Below are 26,053 nucleotides of genomic sequence, written 5' to 3'. Positions count from 1 at the left end.
TGAAAGATTGAAATAATTAATTTGTAAATTAATTATTTGATACTATTTATTGCTATAGTTAATATAATAATTTAATTATTTTAAATAAAATTTTAAAATATTCTTTTTACTAGATATAGAAGTTTTGGTATTGAGAAACCCAACAGTAAATACAAAGAGCGTGTAATAGAAAGAAGACAGGAAAACGAGCTAAGTGATTTTTCTGAGGTGGGTAGAGCTATGGTGCAAAACAAAAGTCCCTTTCAGTATAGTCTTTCTTTTCTTACCAATATATGCTTTTTATTATATTTAGATTATATAGTGGACATTTTCCTATTTGTCCTGGTATCTTTTTTTAGAGTTTAAGATCAGCTCTCATTATTTTTGCGATAAGAGAGTTTTTATATGCATTTCTGCATGCTGTAAATGAACATATTAGCACCGTGCATGTATTAAATTTTCTATTTTTTCACATTTTAATGGATTATTATAAAATAAATGATAAGTTGGTAGGAAAGGAGAGGAAGCAGAGTTCTTTAAGGCTGATTTTTTAACAAAGGGGATTTGATACATTGTTTGAAAAAGGAAACGGCTTCGGATAGTAATGGATGAGCAGTCAGGGTTTAGCTTTGAGCGTCCTGTGAAAACGGCAAGACGAACTCAGTCAAGGTTCGAAGCAGTCACTTGCGGGCGACGGTCACGTTCTCTTCGAAGCAGACCTCACTGGAAGTTTGAGATGTTTCCATCCCCACCAAGAATTCTTCCCCTCCCCGCCTTGTGCGGTTTCCGGTGACCTCTCATTTCTGCGAAGCCCAAGGTTACCGAGTGACCACCACCAACGCAGCCCTCCCTCCTGGTTCTGCGTTTCTTTCTTATATGTACTTGTATCATTCCTGCCAAGTTCCCTGACATACTGCTGTCGTAGACCCCACGTGCCGTTTCAGGCTAGAGTTTGCCCAGTTTTTACTTGTAAGCTGCTACTTTTGTTGCGTCGCGGCTTTAGCAGTGGAGCTAGAGGCAGAGAATTGCCAACACTCCAGGAAGCCAAGGGTGGGAGGTGGGTAGGGGGTGGCGCGGCTGGAGAGCCCCCGGTGGACCGGGTGTTGTTCCAGAACCTGGGCGAATCTCTGTGGCTGCCACTTTCCCGAGAATCCCCAGGCCTTAGTCCTGCGCCGCTCCCGCCCACACCTCCAGGTGTGTATTCCCCGCCCTTAATTACTCTTCTAAAATTGATAGTTTGCACTTGCAAAGTTACACTGGGAAAGCGGAAGAGAAATTTATAATCATGGATATGGAGAACTAGGGGAGCACAGTCACACTTGCTTTGGTCTGCAGACCGAGGCAATCGAAAACTCAGAAATGGAAACGTGTGCACCTTTCCGGCAGCAAAATTGACTGCGTTCTTTGCAGCCTCGACTTGAAAGCTGCGCTGGGAGAAACTCTGTGCCTCCGGGAAAGTTTGGAAACGGAACTACGAGAGAGGCCAGACATCGGGGATTTTGCGGGCCCTGCGATGTCTTCCAGAGCTTTTCAAGTGGGGAGAGAAGAGCGACAAAATGAAAATGCAACGTGTAGGGGAGGCCGCCCGAGTCCCGCAAGTCGTCGGTCGCAGAGGTGAGCGCGGGAGCGGGTGGGGATGGGGATCCGGAGCTGGAGGCCGTGGGTCTCCAGACGCGGGTGGGTCCGATCCAGGTGGGGGGCGGTGGGAAGATGATGAATGGGAGGCTTGGGCTACCTCCACCCCCGCCCCTGCAGGCGGGGCGGGGAGTCCGGCAACTGGGTGGGGGAGGAGGAGCACAGAGGGTAGGGGCTCTGGGGGCGTCGCGCCAGGTAAGGGAATGAGCCAGGGGGAGGGAGTCGGGGGGTGTGGGAGTTGCTGACTTGTGCTACGTGGAGCCTGCAGAAAAGAAAGAAGGCGGAGGAAGAAGGGGGCTGGCGTCCGCCCTGCTCCCGCGGCCCTCCCTCGGCGCCCCCCTCCCCCGCCGCCCTGCCAGCGCGCCAAAGCCGGAGCAGTCGGGGCCGAGCGGCGGCTGACGCTCCCGGAGCCGCGACGCCCCTGTCCCCCAGCGGAGCTTGCCGGGATCTCGGGCGGCCTGGGCCCCAGCGCCGCCGAGCCCTCCCCGGCCTCCCGGCCGCGCGCGCGGGACCCCGGCGGGGTGGGCGCAGGGGGCGGCCCCGCTCCGGGCGACGGCCGAGGGGCGGGCGGAGGGCCGGGCTCGGCGGGCCGCGGGGCGGGGGCTGCGGGGATTGACCGCGCAGCCTGAAGCCAGCCCGGGGGCGGCGGGAGCCGGACGCGCGGCGGCGGCGGGCGCAGGTAAAGGGACGGGCGCGGCGCGGGGTGGCGCGAGGGGACGGTGCCCTCTGAGCGCGGAGCCAGCTTTCGCTGGGTCCCTTACGCCGCGAAACGGCGCGCTGGGATCGCCCTGTCCTGCGGCAGACAGGCTTTGTGGCTGTGTGTGTGTGTGTGTGTACGCGCGCGCCTGTGCCGGGTGTGGGTGGGTGTGCATGCTCGCGGGCCGACCTGAAGGAGGCGAGGCGCTCCTGGCCTCCCCAGCCAACTAGTTGATCGAGCCCCGGGAGGGAAGTGGCCGCAGCCGCCCGGGCCGCTGGCCCTCCCGTCTCCCAACCGGGTCAGCGCTCCCCGGGGCCCACGCTGTGCCCCGTGCCAGCGGCCGGGACCCGCCCAAGTGACACGTAGGTGGTCTCCGGTTACCTGGGTCTGGGTGGGGGCCCGAGCTGGCAGGCGGGAGGCGCTCGACATTACCCCCAAGCCGCGTCCCGGTGGACGTGGACCGCCGGGGGTCCCCGCGCCCCGCAGCGCCGAGCTTCCCCACCACTTGCTTCTCACTGGCCACTCAGCGGTCTCTCCCCGCCTGAGGACTTTAAACTTAAGTTTCTGTCCGGACGCCTAACAACCACGTTTATCAAGTAACTGGGGAATCTAAGGCAAGGGAGGGACCTGGCTTTGAGTTGGTGGTTTTGAAATAGACGGGCTCGTTGTGTGTGTGTGTGCGCGCGCGCGTGTGCGCAGGACTAGTTTGTTGTGAATGGATTTACCATTTATTCTTGTTTTTCTTTGCTGCCATTTGGACTTTGATGTGTAAGAATGACGGTATCCAGGACTTGTTGCTGCCTTCAGTCTGGGGCCTGAGTTGCTGTTTTCTGCTGCTACTTCTCTTTTTTTTGTTGTTGTTGAAATCTATGGAGATTTCATAAATGTGGCTTTCCAGTGAGCGCTGGCTTGTTAAAGTTTCACTATGAACGCGTTGTTTCCCATTGGAATAGATACATATTTACAAACATGAATCTTGAAAACAGGTGACTGCTCTTATGAGAACAAAATCCTCTATTCCTTCGGGCTTTAACAGTCCGTGTTTTTCACCTATTTGCATAAGTGTCGTTTGCCCAGCCTAAACATAACTGTGAAGCAAGAGGTCTGTTATTCAAAGCTTGCAATTCGGGTTAGAGGGAGACCGTGCTGGTTTAAAACTAAGTTCATTTTCCTAAGAAACTATTCCCTTGTCAAATAAGAGTAGTAAGCCCGAAGGAAAAAGGGTGTGTACTGAAGTTATGGCTATTTGGACCGAATTAAATTGCATTAACACACACATGCATAATGTCATCCATTTGTTTCTGCCCTTGATTCTCCAATTCTGGGGAGGCCGGAGCATATTTGCCCCAAAAGCAAAATTGTGAATAACGATCAGCATTATTAAGGCTGCATTTTTCTTGATACCATTTAATTTGAGGATAAAGAAGCCAAGTAGCCAGAGAAAGAGGTAGTGTGTGGTGGGAAGGCCGGGCTGAGGGGCCAGGCAGGAGGACTGGGTTATCATAATCTGATCCCACAGACACACCACGTCCCCTAGCGGTGGGACTTTAACCGGTTAGGTCAGCTGGTCCTTCTCGGTGTCCTCATCTGGAAGATGGAGGGGTTTGATCATCTCTGCTGTTCCTTCCAGCTCCCCCCCATAACTACAAACTGAAGGGTGATTATTCCATGTTAGAACAGTAGGAAGAGAGTAAAGGGAAGTGTCAACTGTTAGTCTGGGAGGTAAGGGGGAGGGCAGGAAGGCCTAGAGGGTTGAGGAGAAGCAGCAGTGGGAGATGCCAGGAGGGGGAAGAACCTGGAGCTGGGAGTCGGTTCTCCCCTGTTTTTTCTTTCCTCCTGCACAAGGACATGAATAATACCACCCTACCCCCACCCCAGTCAGTCTTCCATTACCCATATTATTTAAAGGGAGTGAGCTACTTAACCTTAAAATTGACTTGGAGTCTGTAGTCTGACCTGGCCAACTTCCCATTTGCATCATTGTCTCTCAAGAGATGAGCTGCAGCTCAGTGCTGAGGGCACTCAGTGGATCTCAGAAATCTCTGCGAGTGATGGGAAAAGTTACCAGACATGGGAATGTAAGTGGCAGCCCTTTCAACACCTGAGTTTGAAACGTCTGTTTTTATTTGAAGCTAATCTTTTCCGAAAAGTAATTTGATTTAACAGAAGATTCTACCACAGACTTCTCAAGGTTTTACTGAATCTGTTCTGTTAGACCTACTGGAAAATTCAAAGCAAGTAAAACTCTCACTTACTAAGTCTTTTTGATAACATAGTGACAGTCAGTCTGAAGTTCATGATTTTTAGGCAGGAGAATCTTATTTCAAATGCTTAGTAAGGAAAGTTGCAACCTGGGTGGAATATACTGGGAAGCAGTATATTTTCACTGGGAAGCTCTAAGTGTCCAAATAACAAGACCTGAAATTTAGTTTGAGGTCACGATTTTAATATCTGTGCTTGATGTGTGGCCTGTCTCCCTTTTCTTTAATTTTTTTTTTTGGTACCTATATGCATACACACTTGAGGAACATGATGTATTTTAAAAGTGAAGTGTGATGTAATAAAACTTGGTTTAAAGTCTGAAAGCTTGCTCTGGCCTTGCTAACTCAGCATCTTATTTGGTTTCTAATGTTTACATACCACGCTATGTTCCAAATCCCTGTAGCGTTATTTAGCTGTCTCATGGAGAGCTATTATGGATGCCTTAGAAAGTTGGGAGAAAAGGAGGAAATTTTAATTGGATAAGCAGTTACTGAATTCCTTTGACAGTGGCAGATACAAGGATGAGAAAAAGGAGGCTCTAGAATGAGCTGCAATACAGAGGGAAAAGATGCAGCTAACTTCAATATATAGCAGCTGGGTTGCATAACTAGGTGGCAGCTGTAGAATCCAAGAAACTTGGCATGCCAGGGAATGGAAAATTAAATTCTGTCTCTGGGGAAGACTTCACAAAAGGGACTTGAAGGATGAAAATGATGTGTCTCTTAAAAGATGAATGATGGGGAGTGAACTATGTAGTTGGAGTCCGGGGTAATGAAGGCTGGAAAGATACAAGGCGATAAATTGTGGGGACCTTGGCTGTTATTTTAAGGAATTGTACTACGTAGGGACAGGGAGGGGGAAGTACAGTTTAACCCCACAACGCAGGAAGACACTGAGTCACAAATACTGGGCAGAGAGAGGGCTGAAATGATTGAGAGGTGCCTGGGCCCTGATTCCATTACATACCCTCGTAACTGATGCCGAGTGAGTTTCAGGGCACTGCTGCCAGCTTATCCAGAGTATAGAAAGTTTACAGAATAAAGAATATGCAGTTTCTTCTCCCATATTGCCCCCAAATTGATAGCGGCCTTTTGAGAAATTTAATTTAGTGAAAATTAATGATGTTATTGTGTTACATCTGGACCTTGCGAGGCCCTTGAAGCATGTGGGTTAAAATTGCTCTCCGGGCTCAGAGCTGACCAAGAAAGCATTTTGTTTTGCTTTTGTTTAGGGAAGGGCCTGCTAGTTAATGCTAATTGAAATGTGAATCTAATGGCAACCGACATTCTTGACTGTGTTTATGTTATACATAGTATTTCACAGTGGTTGAATATTTGCAGCACAGAAGAGAATTATTATTAGCTTAGAAATGGGGTTAACGCCCTTGTAAAAGGTAAGGGGGTGATGTTGGGGAGAGGGGAGAAGCACCCTTGGTGTTGCAGTGAGGGCTGACACAACCACGAAGACCCTTTATTAAGTTTAACCTCCAATAGAAGTAGCTTGCCCAATGCTGTAGATGAATACTACTCTGAGAACCTCCTTTCTGGTCATCTGCCTCTTTTGTTGTTGCTTTCCCCTAACTCTCCAGAGCGAAGGTGTATAGCTCATTACCTCTCAGACAGGAAGAATCTCTGTGGGCTCCATTTGGGAGAGACTTCCAGCAACTCTGGAGGCTTCCTCTCACACCGCAATACCTCTGTGTCAAAGGTGGGAGTGGGTGGCCTTTCAGCTGCATGTCAAAGGTGGAGCTGATTTGAGTAAGTCTTCTAATTGCCTTGAATCTGGAGGTGCTGGGCTAATAAGGAGACAGATGATGAAAGGAGATTAGGTCAGCTGCTTTTTACTGTCTTCTGAATACAGTTTGAATGAATGATCCTCCCAGCAGTTTGTTTTATCTTCTGCAAGGGAACTTGGGTTGGGCACGTTTAATCAATTAATTAAATTAGTTAAGTTGAAGTAACTCAAAGTTTTTTGGTTTTTTTAGGAGGGGGAGGGAGAGTGCTGGTTTTGGTGATTTTATTTAAATTCCCTGGCTTTTTTTTTTTTTCAGCAGGTTGGTATGATTTCAAAGTAATGTTGTTGTTACTATTATTGACCTGGGGGTGTGGGGCAAAGAGAATTGTCTCAATCCTCGGATGCTAGCTCCTGTCATCTGATCAGTACTGTAGAAACTTCAGCTTTGAAGTTCATGTAACATTCAAATTTCTTGCAGAAATGAGAGGACTATTTTACTACATGTGTGGATTTAGGCTATAATTTATTTGATTTTTGTGGTACTGTTTTAAAAAAAAGTGATGTAAGGACAGGGCAGACTCTTAACTTTAGTCCAGTGCTAAAACAAATACGTGTAAGCCTGAATGAGGTAGATCAGGTTGTGTTTGTTTTATTTAACATGGAGATAAAGGAAAGGGATTTCAAAAACAGCCTCTTTCTCTGAAAGAGAGAAAGTTGGACTAATAAAACCTGGTTATGGATCTCTTTGGGGTGGGATTGTTGTTAAAGGAACTCTTGTTCATTACGGCCATCCTGTGTGCCTTGGCTTCTTAAGGTTCACTGTACAGAGAGGGCTACTGTGAACCATTCCTTTTTAGCAAGTTTTCTTTTTTCCCATTTTCTTAAATCTCACAATAGACTGGATTCGATTTCATGTAAGTCTGCTATACTCAACCTTCTTCCTCTATGTTTAAGTGGTTCTTCTTGACCAATCCCCAAGCTGCCTTCATTCTGAGACTTGTCCCTAACAGAAGGATACTCCTGGCTCTTTGGAAGGAGAAATGATTTGGTGGCAGAGGAAACAAGTTCTGTTCTACCCCTAGCAGCACTGAACTGACCGCCTGCTATAACCCAAGCATTGTGCTAGGTGCTAGATGGAGGCAGGGAGTGGGGATGAATAAGGCAGGATTCCTACCCTCCAGCAGAAGCTGAGCTTACAGACATATTAACAGATGATGATTGCAATTCAGTGTAACAGCTGTGACGAGGGAGATAAGCTCAGGGCACTGTGGGAGCACCAAGCAGGGGCACCTGACCCTCAGGGGCATGGGGTGGGGGTGGGGGTGAGGGAAGGCTCCTAGGAGATTAAGATCTGGGAGTAACCTAGGAGATAAACCAAGAAACAAGAAGAGAAAAAGGTGATCAAGATAGAGGGAATCAAGGGGCTTTTAATTTCCAGTGTTGTTATTGCTGAATGAGTCGAAGTTCCATTCTTTTTTTTTTTTTTTTTTTTTTTTTTTTGTGCTACGCGGGCCTCTCACTGTTGTGGCCTCTCTCGTTGCGGAGCACATGAACCTGTGTCCCCTGCATCGGCAGGCGGACTCTCAACCACTGCGCCACCAGGGAAGCCCAATTCTTTTTATATCTGTAAAATAAGAATAGGCACTGATATTATCTGGTTGCTAATTCTAGTTTTCGTTTACTTGTTCCTTAATCTTTAATTTGTTCATTTATTCCAGATGCAGTAGATATGTGTTGCACACCTACTAGGTACTGGGGAACAGTAGGAAACAAGACACAGAAGGTCCCCTCTCTCCAGGAGCTTGCATTCTATCATATTATGTTCATGACTGAAGTTCTTTTGAAACATCTTCAGATATGGAGCATGTTTGTTGAGTTTCAACTTTAGGAATGTTTTCTTCAAAGTAGGCCCAGTGTTTTCAGGTCAGTTTGCTTTTCTTAACAAGATGAGAAGAGATGGATCCTGGTATTCTCATTTTCGTTTTATAAACTTGAAACTTTTTTGCCCAGATTTATCTCTTAGTTGTCAAGTCTAGAGATAGGCATAATTGTGTCTTATCTGTAGCCCTGGCTTGCTTCCTTCTCATTTCAGATATTCTTACTTTTGACCCAATTTGTGTTTGGGGTTCTATATTCAGTTGATGACTTGCTTCCTAGAATAATCCAAACCTAGCCTTGGTGGGAAGTCAGACCTATTTTGAGGTCATGCCACAGTGAACTCTGCTTCGTTAATGCATTTTACTTATCCTGTTTAAGTCACTCGGCTATGAACACAGTAGAAAGTGTTTTCACCAGAAGAAGATAGCTGCATTCATTTATAGAAAGATGGGGGTTTTGTAATGATTCAAATGATACAGATGTAGCTAAAGTAAATGTAATATCCCTCTGCTCTTTCTAGCTTACCCATCTGATGTAACCAACCCCTCTGTCATGAATTTGTTACATAGCCTTCCATACTTGTACTTTTGCTTATACAAACCTAATGTTTGTGTTTATATATACTGATGCATGTGGGGTATGTGTCTGTGCGTGCATGTGCTCTCTCTTGCCTCTTTTCGTTTTAGAGAGGCTGTGATTGAGGTTGCCACCATGGGCCAGACGTTTGAGGTCCCAGGAGCCTGCATGGCTCTTCCTGAATCGGTGCAGCGTGCTATGAGGAGTTCCCTGGCGGTCCAGTGGTTAGGACTCCACGCTTTCATTGCAGGGGGCACGGGTTCAATCCCTGGTCGGAGAACTAAGATCCCACAAGCCGTGTGGCCCAGCCAAAAAAGTAACCAAAAACAAACAAAAAAAAGGGTTCTTGTTCCAGAGATGGGAAGGTTGGGCTATTATGAATGGGAAACAAGCAAAGCGATTTCCAGCTGCGTGACAACCAAGACAACAAATATCATTGCCCCAGAATGTTATTTCCACCAGGACTCTGCTTCATCCGGGTCTCTGGCGAGGGAAGGCGGGGCATTTAGAAGCACGTGGTGGGTATCTGCGAACCTTTCGTTAGGTGCAAAGCAAGGCAGCTGGGGAAGGCCTATCAACTGCTTCTAGAGCAGAGCAGATAGGGGGAGTTACTCATTATAGGCAGGTTTCATTATGGGAGCATTAAACGAGGCCCCTCTAGCAGTCGGCAATCAGCAGATAAGGATGGAGAGTTCTTACCCGGGGAGCAGCACACCTGAAACGGAATTGCCTTTTGTTAAGGGGCTGCTTTGCCATCTTGGACTGTGATTTGTTGGGAGAGGGATTATTGTCATGTCGAGAAAAGGAGGACTTCATTCTGTACCCGGTATTTATTATAATTCCACAGAGAACTGCTTGCTTTACTTTCTGAGTAGACACAGAGACTCAAAGGTTCAAAGGCTAGGGCAGGATGACTTGGCTTTTCCAAATTCAGTAGGATCTGTGCTCTCCTCCCTTTATCTGAGACCCTGTCAGTTCAGTTTCATGCAGCTAAAATCTCTGCATGCTTATGAGATTCAGTCCCTGTGCTTGGCTGAGGACACTACAGTAAAAAAATTAAAAAAGGAAAAACAACCACCAAGAAAGTATGGTTCCCTGCTCTCAACCAGCTTCTAAACATGGAGAGTCATGGATACAAATGCCTGAGATCATGCAGACAGTGATAAATATTGTAAACCGAGGTTTAAACAAAGTGCCATCGGAATATCTGAGGATGGAGAGAGTAACTCTACCTTGGAGTAGAGGAAACATTTGCAGGAGGTTTCTGGTCTCGATGGGCAAGCGGGCTGAGAAGCTCATTCCGTGCAGAGGAGTCATAACAAAGGCCCGGGGTCTGCATGTGAGTTGATGGGTTACAATTTGTGGCTGAGTGGTGGTCTGCTTTGGGTCGGTCTTTTTTTTTTTTTTTTTAATTAATTAATTAATTAATTAATTTACTTTTGGCTGCGTTGGGTCTTCGTTGCTGTGCGCGGGCTTTCTCTAGTAGCGGCGAGGAGGGGCTACTCTTCATTGCAGTGCACGGGCTTCTCATTGCGGTGGCTTCTCTTGTTGCAGAGCACGGGCTCTAGGCATGTGGGCTTCAGTAGTTGTGGCGCATGGGCTTAGTTGCTCCACCGCATGTGGGATCTTCCCGGACCAGGGCTCATACCCGTGTCCCCTGCATTGGCAGGCGGATTCTTAACCACTGCGCCACCAGGGAAGTCCTTTGGGTCAGTCTTGAAGGGCCAACAGAAGGGTGCAGGGAGCTTCTGGGGACAAAAAAGGGCACGTCGATGCCATTAGCAGAGAGCAGGGGCTTGAGGCTATGAGGATTGTGTCAGTGAGGCATGCTGGTTTTAGACGTGTCTAAAACTAAGGAGGCAGAGATTTTCAGCTGGTAGCTGGAAATTTGAGCTTGCAACTTAGCTGAGAAGCTAAAGCGTGGCAGTATTCAGGAGTACTTGTTATATGTCAGAGTAAATACCAGTGAAATGTATGTGATAAGCTGGAGAGAAGTTTGAGAGTGAGAAAAGTGATATATACTCAGTGGGTTTTTAAAAATTATTTTAAAAAATTTCCTCCCAGCTTTATTGAAGTGTAATTGACAAAACTAAGATATTTAAAGTGTACAATGTGATGATTTGATATCCGAACACATTGTGAAAGGATCCTCTCCCATTGATATAAGTACTAGGTGTCTTAACAAGGACAGTAAGTCATATTTTGATTCTTCAGGTACTTTTTGTATCCAGCAGGTGCTTAAAATAGTTTTGTAGGTTGTCAAACATTCAGTGAACATCCACTATGGCTTCTCTGATGAGGTGGTCCTGGTATGATACAAAGGAGATGGAGTTTCAGTTTGATGTTCCTTTGAGATGAGTAAAAGCTTCCAAAACAATCCATTCAGGCAAAGGAAAAAAAAATCCTGAAAAGAACTGGAAGATTCTTGGTGATTTGGGGCCTGAGTGGAGTTGCAAATATAGTTTTAGTTTACTGCTGTACTAACAGCATTGTGTATCATATTACTGTCATCACTGTAATAAAAGACAAGTTGAAAAACTTCTCAGCCTAAAACCCAGACTTTGAGAAACCCCAGCAAGTTTGCCATGGGGGTTTATAAAGTCTGGTCAAGTAAATTTAAGCTTTAATTGCTTGATGAAGGTTAAAAATAACATACAGTAGAACTTTGCTCTTTACCTGGTTAAAAAAAGATCTTTTCCAATTAAAAATGTATTTTCATTTCAGGAAATTATATTGGCGTGCCTTCTTGCAGTAAGATAGAGCAAAGATAATCTGTTCTCAGCCTTTTTCTCTCTAAGCCATTATGATTCTTTAAAATTATACTCATTTCCATTTGAAAGTTGTAAAAACAGTACATGCTCATTTTGGAATTTGAAAAGTCCAGGAGACTCATCCATAGTTCCACTGCTCAGGGATAACTTCTTTATTCCATTTTGGGATAACTCTTGCAGTTTTTAAAATATTTGATCTTACTGAATATTTATAGCATTTTGCTTTGTATCATAAGTACACATGCCATTAAAATCTTTTACATTAATTTTCCATTGACCACATGATAGTCACAATATTTAATATGTATCATATTTAATCATTTCCTATCTCTGTTTGCTTTTTTATTCTTTTAAGAATTTTTGCTTCTCTGCCCATCTTTAGGTACTCATATTCCCAGAGTTCTATCCTTACTTTAAACAAGAACCATGTATGGACTTACCTACAGAGTAGACTGTGGTTTCTAGCCCTTTGCCATCGACTGTACCCTCTTGCTGGAATGCTCTGTTTCCAGGTATCCATTTGGTTGCTTTGTCATCATTTTCACGTCTTAACTCAAATGTCACCTTCTTACTGTGGCCTTCTCTAATTATCACTACATTTAACATTGTATAACCCTTCCCATTTACCAAGCTTGCCTGATATTTTCTTCTCCATTACATTTATATTGTTTTTACTTCTTTGATGAGGGAAAGTATTAATTTAAAAAAAATTCCTGTTTTATTTACTGCTGTTTTCCCAGTGTAATACCCTTAGGGTAATACCTTGCATGTAGAACTCAAATATTTTGAATTAAAAATTTGTTTGAACTGAAATTTTTTGAATAAAAGAATATATTTACCATCTCCACATGTTATAGTAAATACGACACAGTCTTGAGTGCATGAGATTTACAATCTAGTGAAGGAGACAGCCTCTGAACAAGTAACTCCAAGTTACTTGGAATTAGGGAGGAAAGCAGGGTCTCCTGGAAGTGTCGCATGGGCATTGACCTTGTCTGTGAGGGTGAGGAAAGTTTCTCTGAGAAAGTGGCATTTATGTGAGGGCTTGAAAGGTGAGTTCAAATAGGTTAGTGAAACTGGGAGGTGAGAATAGAAGAGGAGGGAGACATTGATTAAAGAAAAAGATGGGCTGATTTAATGGGGAAAAAATCAAGAAAATAAACAAAACTCTGGTTCTCACTTCTTGAGTTGATATTAGGTCATTTGTTTTCAACGAAGGAGTAGACATTGATCAACTTTCTTGTCATCTTTGACGTACATGACTTCATTTTCAATGATTTTGAAATAATGAGCAGTATTTTATTTTAAATTTTGAGTCAGTCATTATTGAGGGAGGGGGAATTTTCATATAAAAGTCCGAAGGTGGCAGTTAAAAAAATGAAGATAGCTTAACTTCTATGTTTTGTGCTAATATAATCACTAAAAATTTAAAACAGTACAGGGAAAGTAAACATTTTTGTTAATACCTGACTTTATTGGGAATGCAACTAGAGACTCAGTATGACTTGGCTGAATATTGCTTTATTGTTTACATATAAACTTTTGCATAAATTATTGGTTTTATTTATCATGGTAATTAAGTGAGGTTTGTACAATTTTTACTTATTGTCTCTTAGGGATTTCTGTGTTCTGAGGATTGAAAAGAGCATGGTTTCTACAGGTGACAAGTGCAGATATGTTTATTAACTCAGCCGCTATAGTAATATTATTCATATCCTCTATGTCCTGATTCTGTAGTTGAGCTGTCACAGACTGATAATAATGGTCCTTTAGTCTCTCTCTACAAATGGGCTTTTGTCAGTTTCTTTATAGCAATTTCTATGTGTTACCATAATATTAAATGCATAAAGATTACTGTTAGGCCTTTATTTTGTTTATCAGTATAAAATAAGCCTTTATGCATTTGGAACTACATGCTGCTATTTTCCTGATATTAATGTTGCCAGTGTTTTCTTCTTTTCTTTGTCTGAAATAATTTCACTCATCCTTCTGATTTTAAACTTTTGGTGTCTGTCATTTTGTTTCATATATTTTTGCTTATAAGCAACATTTAATTGGATTTTAACATACCTCTTAAAGGGAAACTTATTCCTTTAATATTTATTGTTATGGCCAATATGTTTGACCTTAATTCTTTAAGTTTTTTTTTCTGAGAGGTACTGTGAAAAGCACTGGTTTACTTATTCCCACCAGTATTTAGCTGCATGGCCTCAGATAAATTACATAATGTCTCTAGGACTACAGTTTTTATTTGTAAAGGAACATGCATACCTAAATTTTCAATTAATCCTTTAAAAGTGCCTCGTACACTGAACAAATTAGCTGACATTATTATTGTCATTGTTGATGGATTGAGTCATATGAAATTGTTATTTGAATGCTTCTGACCTATAAAAATGGCAGTTTCTGATGGTTCTATGCTTTCTGGACTTTATTTTCTGTCTTTTTCTATGTATCATTTGTTTCATATATATAAACTATTTTTAAATGGCCAAATCTAGTTTTCACTTCACTAGTGATTATCTTTGTTTTCCAAATACATTCATGATTCTGTGTTTCTCTGGTTCCCAAAGTCAAAGAACTGAATAACTTTTGACCCCACTCCTCTGCACAACAGAGAATTTAGTATGCCTTTATTTTTTTTGCCTTCTTGCCGCTTCTCAATTTCCATCATATTTATATATATACACTATATATTTCAGCATATAGCTTAAATTTTAAGTATAGACTTTAGACTTTTGTATTCTAGTTTGTAATAAAATCTACAGCAGTATTTTGTGTGTGTCTCTAGTTAGTTTTGACCCTCCTTTGCACTTGGGGTCCCCTTACTCATGCTAGTTTGAAAGGTGCTTCCCATGTAGTTGGGGTATGTCCTCATCTTTATCAGTCCAGTTGTATCTTCTGCGTTCCTGAGTTAGACTCAGAATTTTTTCTGCATTCATCAGAGCATCTGACTTGTTGAATTTCCAAAGGTGCAGTGTGAGTCTTTCAGATTCATGTGGTTCAAGAATTTTCTTTTTACCCATCCTTCACAGAGTGAGTGGAAATAATGCCTAGATTTTGGCTTTTCCCTGCCTCTTTCTAATACTGCTGCCAGTTTTGCCGTTTTGTGCACATTTTTGAGCATTTTGGTGGGAAGTTGGGAGAAGTTGTATTGGGACATTCAGTTCAGTGGTTTTCCAACTTTTGGGACCATGACCCATAGTTAGAAAGGGTCATATATATATGAAGAAAATGACAGTTTCATGCAGCTTGCTACATATAATAAACATGATCCCCCCCCCATTTCTGTTCTAATCTGTTCGTTTTCATTTAAAAGAAGTGTTGGTCATAATTTAGAAGTTTTGAAAACACTGATCTGGCTGTGAAGGGTGGTTTGAAAAACACTGATCTAGTTTGTTGCTGTTCTATGTGGAATTAGGGTTATTCATTATCCTACAGGTCTTTATTATATACACAGTACCAGTTCTTATGCTAATAGTTGGACTAGAGTGGGGAATAAAGCAGTGATCATCACTGGGGGCATGAAACAGAGTCCAGTGGGAAGGAGGATATTGACCAAATGAGCACCCAAATATATATGGACAAACGTGATGAGTGTTACAAGGGAAAAGCACAGGGAGTTTCAGAAGAAATTAAATGGGGAATGGGAGTTTCAGAAGAAATTAAATGGGGAACCTCATCTGACTTTGGGGTGATTCAGGATTTCCCTAAGGAAGTGAGACATTTGATTAGATCTGCAGAATGAGAAGGGGTTAACTCAGTGAAGGGTCGAGGTGGGGTGTGTGCGGGATTGTAGAGTCATGGAAGAACTGAGTAATGTAAGCAAAGTAAAGTACTGGAAGTGAACGACAGATGGAAGGCAGACCTTTTTGTTTGATGAGTTGGCATTTTTGTGATACTTAGTGGGCCTTCCTGTTTGTGGCTTTTTTTTCACTTGACAAAAGTCAAAGAGGAATAGAAAGAATAGTTTGGGGGAGGTGGGTGCCAGTGTGTTTGAAGCAGTTTTGTATTACAGCAGTTTTGTGTATTGGTAAGTACTAATAGCATTTGTTGCAGGTATGCTCTGCACTAGAAACTGTACAAAGCTCTGTGTGGATATGGAGAAATAGTTTTGGTTGGATTAAAAAAAAAATCCTATGTAGTGTAATTACCAATCTAGTAACTATGCATAATTTGTGAGAAAGTAGAGTACTGAAGTTAAGTTTTAGTAAGTGGAGATCTGATGACTGAATGAACATTTCATAGCTTCATAGTGATTTTTTAAATAATGGTTTGGAATTATTGCTGTGTTAGGATTTTTATTTTTTATTTCCTTATTTTGTCATGATAGGGCTTTAGGGTTCATTCCCCTGACCCCCCACCTTTTTTCGCGGTATGCAGGCCTCTCACTGCCGTGGCCTCTCCCGTTGCGGAGCACAGGCTCTGGACGCGCAGGTTCAGCGGCCATGGCTCACGGGCCCAGCTGCTCCACGGCATGTGGGATCTTCCCGGACCAGGGCACGAACCCGTGTCCCCTGCATCGGCAGGCGGACTCTCAACCACTGCTCCACCAGGGAAGCCCCCCCTCCCCCTTTTTAAAGCTGGGTGAAGAGTTCTAAAATATTTTAAATTGGATATCCATAAATTAAGTGGACTGATGGAGACTAAGTAAGACAGGCAACCATAATTCAAGTACTAGTTTCCCCACCACTGTCCATGGGGCCTTTGACAGGACCCACCCTTTCCAGGCCTCAGGGTCCTTGTCTTGAAATAGAAGATTCAGAATAATGTGCACAAATCATTCTCTCCATCGTATTATGCAGTGACTTCATGCTTTTTATTTTCAACTTTGCTCTGGCTGTTTCACCTTCAAAGAATTGATGTTCTTGTGCCACTGAGTTAATTTAGTCTGACAAGCTCAAGCTAAACATGGGAGAACTCCAAGTATTTGCATCCTGACTTGTATTGTAAAGGGAGGCTCAGGTGGTACAAACATCTTGACATTGGACACCAGCACTGATACTTCTGGAAACATGAAGAGTGGGCAAAGATGAAGACTTTCCTGAGCGAATTCTTGAGACTTTAACATCATAGTTTGTAGTTTGCCCACACTTGAAATTACATTGGTTTTTAACCTTTCAGATTCAGTGAGGGTGAAAAAAATCATTATCTTAGGTTTATATGCTGGATGCTTGCTTTAGGGGAAATGTATAGTATCTGAATTGTTATACATAATCCACATTTTATAAAAACCCATTGAACAGTAGTGATGTTATATCAAAGAAATTTAAAGGGCTAAGGAATCCCATGGAAGACTAATTCAGTTATAATGACTATTCCAAGTTTAAGGAATATTGGACAAGGATTGGGTTTTCTGTGAAAGGGAATGAAAAGTACTTGGCAACTCAGCTTTTCTTACCAGTGTGTTAAATCAGTTTATTAAAATACATTAGTTTTGGTAATTTCAAAATAATTTTCAGTCTTCCAGTTTCACTTACAAGTACTTTATTTCACTTGTTCTTATTTTTGAGGAAAATGTATTTGAGGAAACAAAAGATAAGATTCATGCTTTTTCTTTTTGAGCACTACCTAATTCCTCATTCATAATAAATATTTATTCAGGAAGTCCAAGTAACTGTGGGTATTTTACTTAGTGTGTTTTGGTATTGCTTCATCAGCGTATATGCCTTTATTTGCTGTTGAATATCTTCTCCTTAAGCTGATACTATGTGGAAACCTGGCCAGGACCTCAGGCTCGCCGTCTGGGACAAGGCAGAGGCAGGTCACACAGGCGGTGTTTGGGATCAGGTTGGGCATAGGTCCAGGCACGTATTAGGTATGGATGTTGCTCAAGGCTGGTTCTAAGAAGTAGGTTGGATTAGAAGGGGTTGGAGTCATGGGGTTAGGTTAGGTTCAAGGCTGACAGAGTCAGGAAGATGCACAGAGTGTTCTCATGCACCACCTAGTTGTTGTTTTTTTTTGTGGTACGTGGGCCTCTCACTGTTGTGGCCTCTCGCATTGCGGAGCACAGGCTCCGGACGCACAGGCTCAGCGGCCATGGCTCACGGGCCCAGCTGCTCCGTGGCATGTGGGATCTTCCCGGACCGGGGCACAAACCCGTGTCCCCTGCATCGGCAGGCGGACTCTCAACCACTGTGCCACCAGGGAAGCCCTGGGCTTATTTTAATATAGGAAGGATGCACAGAATTTTTTACCTACCCAAACCCCTTCCTTTTTCTGTTTTCATCACATTTTGATGGTGGAATAACTCAGCTGGTAGAAAAATTTTCAGCAAACACATGTTAAAGTATTTAAAACTGTCAAACTCATCTAAAAATATTTGTTTTTATGTAAAACACTGTTTAGAGTATTCTTTAAAAAGTTTTGAAAATTAGTTTTGAAACCACATTATGGCAATATTTAAATAAATCAAACCTGTTCATATTTGCAGTTCCCCAATGTAATATATTTTTCATTTAATCATGTTAGTTTTATGGTCTATTCCCATTATGGTCTATTTTATGATGTAATTCTACCTAGAGGTAACAAATGTGTTTTTGTTTCTACTGACCAATTTCTACCTATTGTTATATGTGACAATATAGTCTGAATCATTATATTTTTAATAGCTTAATAGTAATCCATTAAGTTGTTAAACTATTTTTCATTCAACTATTGTCCTATCTTTGGACATTTAGGGGTTTTTTTGTTTTGTTTTGTTTTTCTGTTACGCGGGCCCCTCACTGCTGCGGCCTCTCCCGCTGCGGAGCACAGGCTCCGGACGCGCAGGGTCAGCGGCCATGGCTCACGGACCCAGCCGCTCCGCGGCATGTGGGATCCTCCCGGACCGGGGCACGAACCCGTGTCCCCTGCACCGGCAGGCGGACTCCCAACCACTGCGCCACCAGGGAAGCCCAGACATTTAGTTTTATTTCTCATTTCTTTGCTATTTTATTTTATTTTATTTTTTGCTATTTTAAAAAAACACTGCACCCAACAACTATCTATGTAATATTCTGAGACTAAGAGTGAGATCACTAATTTGAGAGTAGTATCATTTGGTTTCCAAGTAGGTTTAGAAAGGTTATTAAGAAAAACTTTTTAAATTACAAAGGTAGTATGTGTTCATTGTAGAAGACAACAGAAAATATAAAGAAGAAAAAAAGTTGTTATAATCCCTGCCCAGAGATAGCCATTATCAACTTTATGGGATATTTCCTTCTAATATTTCCTCTGCACATTTTACTAGTTGGTTGAAATCCTGCTGAGTACAGTGAGTATACTGTCTTTTGTCTTAATAGTATATCATAATTAGAGGTGACCTTAATTCCATTCAGAAGCTCTACTTCACTGCAGTGAACACCTTTTTCTGTGTTTCGGATGATTTGTTTAGGGTAGATTCCCAGTACAGAATGAACTGCCTCAAAAGGTAGGGATGATTTTTTGACTAGCGGTGAAAATGATTAAATCAATTTCCAAAGCAATGATAACACGTTATACTCCTACCAACCAAGTTTGAGAAAAATTTAAAGATAGGAATTTGCATGAATGAAGTGTAGGTTTGTAGAACTTGGAAAATGAGTAGAGCAATGGGAAGCTTTGATAATAATTGGTCTTGGATGACACTGAGTGCAACTGACCAGACCTTACTGGTGGATGTACTTTCCACTGCGGTGATATTCTTCTTTCCTTTACAGTTCCGTGTTCTAACAAACAGCATCTTGCAGCTTTCTTTGGTCCTGTGCCCTTTGAGTGGACAGATTTTAATGTGCCATAAAATATTTTGGTTTTCACTGCATTCACTCTCTTGACTGATTGTGGGAAATTCCTGGTTAATATGCTTCTGCAAAAGAACTGGTTAACTACTAGAAAATGGAACAATTACTCGAAAAATGGATAGCAAAGGATTAAAAACTAAATAGTATTTATACCTGTACTTGTTTGGTGTATATTACTCATATTAGTCCCCATAAGTTTTATTTTCCTCCAGATGCCAATTGGTCTTGAGGCCAGGGACTACTTTTGCTCTTTTGGGGAAATTAAGTGAGCTTCCTTAAGAGATAGTTAATTTACCATTTCATCCATAACTAGAAGGAATCACATGAAATACAGTTCAATTTGATATTCAATTAATGGTCACTTATTAGACTCCACAGATACAAAGATGAGTAAGATGGAGGCCTTGTCTTCAAAAAACTCACAAACGGGAGAGGTGGGAACTAAATGAAAATACTGTGTGGCGAATGAAGTGCTAGAAGTTAGTTACTTGAATATTTCCTTACTGAAGGTGAAGAAACTTAGTAAGCACAGGAAGGAAATGCAGGAAGAGAAAGTGAGAGTGTGAGTTTCGGGAAAGACCAAGGCAGAGGGTCCCCCTCAGGGTCCTATCCATGTATTAGGAAAAGGCCACACATTTCACTGTCCTTGCTAGTAGGTGACACGAAGAGGGGACACAAACAACTGTATGATCCAGAGAGCCTGCAAGTATAAGGGCTAAACAAAGGGCACAACTCTTCATGGTGCTGGGAGGAGAGAGGATTTTATTAATGGTTCTTTAAACATTCAGTATGTTAATGTAATGAACAATGTCTCCAAACACAATCTTTACAATGAATATAACCGTGGGGTTAGAAAGACAACAACAGCGTTGCCCAGTAGAGGTCAATGGCATAATTCCCGAGTTTGTCTCAGAAAAGTAATTCTATGGGAGCCAAAGCAAGACAGTTCAGACAAGTAGCTCTTGGCTGGTGTAGCTCTGTACAAGGATAGACATTTCACATTCCTCGTGGAATAATGGGCTAGATACCTTTCAGGATATTGCCTGTGAATGTTATTCCTTCAAAAATAATATTTTTAGTAAGTATTGAGTAGCAGTGGGTCGAGGTTATACAGCTCGACACTGCATCCTTTCCTTTTACTCAGGTAAGTGGGGAGCTGTGTGCTTTAAGTGTCACCCCTGCTGGGCAGCAGGAACGAGGATCAGAATGCGACCACATGCTATGGGAATACCTACAGGCATGTTCTGTAGTCTTTTCAGTTCAAGGAGTAGAAGGAATAGAAATGATGGTCCTGACGTTTTATGCCTTTGGCTGGAGTTTGCAAAACTGGCAGTCTGTGTGCTACATGAATTTGGCCCCATATGTATTTTCTTTGTTCAGTATAAGGTTTTAAAAGGTGACATAGCCAGGCAGGCATTATGATTGGTCCTAATCATGCAGAGTTGAGATCTGTTTTCACTAGATACTTCATTTATTTATGATACCTGGTTGGTCCCTGGAGATGTCTGTATTCGTGACACCTGCCAAAGTATGATCACAGTATAATGTGAAGTATGTGTAACTTTCCGAGGCAGCGTAGAACAGGTAGTGATTACTCTGGGTGGGGAGGAGGGTCATAAAAGGTTTTGTTGAGAGGTGGTTCTGAGGCTGGGACTGGAAGGATGGAGTAGGTGTTTGCCAGGCACGGAGTTTGGGCAAGGGAAGGTGTTCCAGGAAGAGCCAAGCGCATGTGTGAAGACAGTTGTGTGGATCAGCATTATGTGTTAGGGCAGTTTCAAGCAGATCCAAAGTGCTGATGGTTCATGAGGATGGTAGGTTATGGCTGAAGTGGGAAGTAGCTGGAGGACTCAGTATGCTGTGCTCAAGGATCTTGGACTTGAGGCAATGGGAAAACATGGAAGGGTTTAAAACTGAGCATTGGCATGCTAGATATCTGTTCCAGGAAGATTCGTCTCCACACAGCTAAGGGAAATGGTGGTAGGGGGAAGGGACTTGGAATATCCTAGGGGAGATGATTAGGGCCTGAATTAAGGCAGTGATAGTGGGTTTGGAGGGAAGGAGTCAGATGTGAAAGATGTTCAGGAGGAAGAATTGACACAATTTAGTGAATGGGTAGATATGGTAGGCAAGGGAGTAATGGTGAATGAATGGTGATTCCATTGACTAAGATGGAGAAGTAGGAGAGAGCAGGGAGGGCATGGGAAGTCTATGCGTTTGCTAGGGCTGCCATGACAAAGTAACGGGAGGCTAGAAGCCCAAGATCAAGGTGTCGGCAGGGTTGGTTGTGTGTGTGCGTGTGTGGGGGTACACGGGCCTCTCACTGCTGTGGCCTCTCCCGGTGCGGAGCACAGGCTCCGGACATGCAGGCTCAGCAGCCATGGCTCACGGGCCCAGCCGCTCCGCGGCATGTGGGATCCTCCCAGACTGGGGCACGAACCCGTGTCTCCTGCATTGGCAGGCGGACTCTCAACCACTGCACCACCAGGGAAGCCCAGGGTTGTTTTTTTTTTTGAGGCATCTCTTGGCTTGTAGATGACCCCCTCCCTGTGTATCTTCATATGATCTTTCCTCTGTGTGCATATGTCTGTATCCCAATTTCCTCTTCTTCTAAGGACACCAGCCATATTGGATTAGAGTCTACCCTAAAGACCTCATTTTAATTTGATTACCTCATTAAAGACCCTATATCCAAATAAGGTCAGATTTTGAGGTACTAGGTGTTAGGACTTCAACATATGAATCTTTGGGGACACAGTTCAGCCCATAACAGGAAGGATGAGGAGTGTAGTTGGTACATGTTGAGTTTGAGATGCCTGTGGATATGCAGTGGTGGTTCTGGAATGCATTGAGAGATGTGAGAACACAGCTCAGAAAAGTGCTCCACATTTGGTAGTTGAAACCATGGGAGTAGATAGTTATCTTGGACCATGGTACCCAACCTTGTCTTATTTTAAGAATCACCTTGTTGGGGGAGCTTTTAAAATAAATCACATGCAGGGTCTCCACTTGAGACCCTCTGACCCCATCTTTGGGACAGACACTGGGGCAGCCACCTTGTGATTCTAATGTGCATCCAAGTTTGAGAGGAGTGTCTAGGGCATGTGATGGGTGAGCCAGAGAAGATGTATGAAAGAATGGCCCAGGTCACTCAAGTGATGGCTGGAAGAGGAAAGCAGGAGGGGAAGGGTAGAATTTCAAGAGGCTGCTTGCCTGATGTCCACTGATTTCTCCATGATGGTTGTGAAAGTTATGGAGCTTATTTGAGAGGATTAATGGCTTAGAAGAGCTACCAGGAGAAATGGAAGACAGCAAAGAGCAATGACACCATTAATGGCAGCTGTCATGAGCTGCTGAGATGAGAAGAACTGATGAGCAGTGACATCTTCATCTTGTCCATACATTTTCTCCATGGGGCCTCTGGAGGCTGTGAATGGGGGCAGAACTGATAGAATTGAGGTGTTAAAAGGCAGAAAGGAGTGTGTGAAGTAGCAGGCTGGTGGTGGGGTGGCCTGTGACATTTAGGCTGGATATTGTGGGAACTGAGGCTGGACAGAGCTGATGAACAGGGGAAAATGGAGGGGGCAGGAAGCTGGATATTTTGACATCCAAGGGCAGATAGAGCGTATGTGAGTGCTAACAGCTGTAGGGATGTACAGTTCTAGTTAGAAAGGGGATTTTGAAGTGCCGTGGGGCAGTTCTGGGTAATGAGGGGCTAAGCAGAGAGGTCAGATTTGGGGGTATGTTGAAATTACTCTTGCTAATGACTTGCTTGATGACCGAGTTGTTTGAAGGAGGGAATGGAGCGTAGGAGGGATTTACTAAATAACCTTTAAGGTCCTTCCAGCCCTATGATTTAACAAAATGTCATTTTTTGGAGCCACTGCTATCCTTTTTTTCCTCCCTTTTGTTGTTTTGGAATCCGAATACAGCAATCTGGAAAGTAACCATTTAACACTTCTATTTTTATTGATCCCCTTGTAACTGTAAATGTTTGACAGGTTATGGCTTCTTTACATGCCGTTGGAATCTATTAGGGCACGTTTCGTAGGGTTCACACAGGGTGAAGTAGTACATCGGTCAGAAACGTCTCCTCCAAACAGCTGGCTTCTGAGGCTTGTAGGAGCAATTATGACAGGAAGGAGAGGAGTTACTGAAGTTCTTTTTAAAGGTAACATTAGTCGGATTCATCTTTTACCGCATGGCAAAGGTCATTGTTACTACATTTACCATTTCAGGTTAGGAGTTGAACCTCTTTATTGTGAATTTGTTGGTCCTGGGCATTTTAGTTTTGTGGTAGGATGTTTTGTCTGCAGTTTGCATCTGTATTTGGAATGAGAACGAAGTATCGTTTTTAAAGCTGGGACCCAAAACAATGGAGAGAACTGTGAGGGCACATTCTGTGTTCAGTGATAGAATTTCTTGTGGTTGTTGGAGGAGATAAATTTGACCCTCATCCTAGCATATAAAGATGACTCGAGTTCTTGTTGCAGCAAATGCAGACATCAACTACTTGGACTTTGAGTCTGCTTATTGGGGGAAAAGCATTTTCTAAATCACATCAAGCTTAGTATGAATACAAGAAAGCTTGAAAATTGTAAGAGTGAAACTCCAGAGCGTTCACAAAGCTACGGGCTGAAATCCAACTGGTGTGCCGTGTATAGTCACAGAAATCTCCCTTCTCTGTTGCTTGGGGTTTTACTTTTCTTCTCCTCTCATTCCTTGCCTTCCTTTCCTTCTCTCTTCTGGCAAGTCCTCCACATTGAGCAGTTTCTCAGCTTTTTACCACCCACCTCCAAGGATCAAGTGTCAGTGAATAATTGCTTTAGGCTATTTATTTCCCTAAATTCAGCCCCATCTCATACGCTACCCTTCCCTCATTCTCCTACTACATCCCAGATACTGTTCTCCCTGTAGGGACAAGTTTGGACTGGAACTAAAAGAAGGGATTACCAGTACTGGCTTCTAACCATCAGTTTAACCATCAGTTGAAACCAGCCCAGATTGTACTAGTCACTTGGATTCTGCCTTTGTGGACCTACAGGAGATAGAGGCGGAGGGAGAATGAGAGGATAAGAGAGAATGGATGGATTTGTGTGTGGTTAAGCGGTAATCATTTAGCAACCGTGAAGGTAGGGCATGGGTTCTTGCCTTTTACTTTGTGTCAGAATCAACAGAGAGTATGTTTAAAATGCAGAGTCCTGGACCCTCTCACGGAGATTCTGATTCAAGCAATCTGGGAAGGGTTCAGGACTGCGTTTTTAACAAACTCTACTGGTAGACCACATTCTCTTTTTTTTTTTTAACATCTTTATTGGAGTATAATTGCTTTACAATGGTGTGTTACTTTCTGCTTTATAACAAAGTGAATCAGCTATACATATATCCCATATCCCCTCCCTCTTGCGACTCCTTCCCACCCTCTCTATCCCACCCCTCTAGGTGGTCACAGACCACCGAGCTGATCTCCCTGTGCTACGCGGCTGCTTCCCACTAACTATCTGTTTTACATTTGGTAGTGTATATATGTCCATGCCACTCTCTCACTTCGTCCCAGCTTACCCTTCCCCCTCCCTGTGTCCTCAAGTCCATTCTCTATGTCTGCGTCTTTATTCCTGTCCTGCTCCTAGGCTATTCATAGCCATTTTATTTTTTTTTTTAGATTTCATATATATGTGTTAGCATACGGTATTTGTTTTTCTCTTTCTGACTTACTTCACTCTGTATGACAGACTCTAGGTCCATCCACCTCACTACACATAACTCAGTTTCATTTCTTTTTATGGCTGAGTAATATTCCATTGTATATATGTGCCACATCTTCTTTATCCATTCATCTGTTGCTGGACACTTAGGTTGCTTCCATGTCCTGGCTATTGTAAATAGAGCTGCAATGAACATTGTGGTACATGACTCTTTTTTTTTTTTTAACATTTTTATTGGAGTATAATTGCTTTACAATGGTGTGTTAGTTTCTGTTTTATAACGAAGTGAATCAGTTATACATATACATATGTCCCCATATCTCTTCCCTCTTGCATCTCCCTCCCTCCCACCCTCCCTATCCCACCCCTCTAGCTGGTCACACAGCACCGAGCTGATCTCCCTGTGCTATGCGACTGCTTCCCACTAGCTATCTGTTTTATGTTTGGTAGTGTATATATGTCCACTACCACTCTCTCACTTTGTCCCAGCGTACCCGTCCCTCTCCCCGTGTCCTCAAGTCCATTCTCTAGTAGGTCTGCGTCTGTATTCCTGCATGACTCTTCTTGAATTGCGGTTTTCTCAGGGTATATGCCCAGAAGTGGGATTGCTGGGTCGTATGGTAGTTCTATTTTTAGTTTTTTTTTTTTTTGCGGTACGCGGGCCTCTCACTGTTGTGGCCTCTTCCGTTGCGGAGCACAGGCGCCGGACGCGCAGGCTCAGTGGCCATGGCTTACGGGCCCAGCCGCTCCGTGGCATGTGGGATCCTCCCGGACCGGGGCGTGAACCCGTGTCCCCTGCATCGGCAGGCGGACTCTCAACCACTGCGCCACCAGGGAAGCCCCTCGTTGTAGTTTTGATTTGCATTTCTCTAATGATTAGTGATGTTGAGCATCCTTTCATGTGTTTGTTGGCAATCTGTATATCTTCTTTGGAGAAATGTCTATTTAGGTCTTCTGCCCATTTTTGGATTGGGTTGTTTGTTTTTTTAATATTGAGCTGCATGAGCTGCTTGTAAATTTTGGAGATTAATCCTTTGTCAGTTGCTTCATTAGCAAATA

At 43.2% G+C, this 26,053-nt stretch overlaps 1 protein-coding gene across 6 annotated transcripts in view; it reads left to right on the top strand.

Annotated features, from left to right (window-relative positions):
* Positions 1 to 1,529: 1,529 nt before the first annotated feature.
* Positions 1,530 to 26,053, top strand: part of LPAR1 (lysophosphatidic acid receptor 1) — a 166,176-nt gene continuing 141,652 nt past the window's right edge. Inside the window, exon 1 of one of the 6 annotated variants that reach the window (XM_081236312.1) lies at positions 1,530 to 1,593. The gene's annotated coding sequence lies outside the window, so the exon portion shown is untranslated. Of the gene's footprint in view, positions 1,594 to 1,762; positions 1,810 to 2,225; positions 2,294 to 2,516; positions 2,674 to 2,712; positions 2,908 to 4,317; positions 4,390 to 26,053 lie in introns of those variants that run through there. The other 5 variants (XM_081236313.1, XM_081236309.1, XM_081236310.1 and 2 more) reach the window with 5 other exon arrangements.

The sequence above is a fragment of the Mesoplodon bidens genome (genome assembly GCF_964165515.1).
Source record: "Mesoplodon bidens genome assembly, chromosome: 6".
NCBI classification, from domain to species: domain Eukaryota; kingdom Metazoa; phylum Chordata; class Mammalia; order Artiodactyla; family Ziphiidae; genus Mesoplodon; species Mesoplodon bidens.
This window is presented reverse-complemented; position numbering and strand designations above follow the sequence as displayed.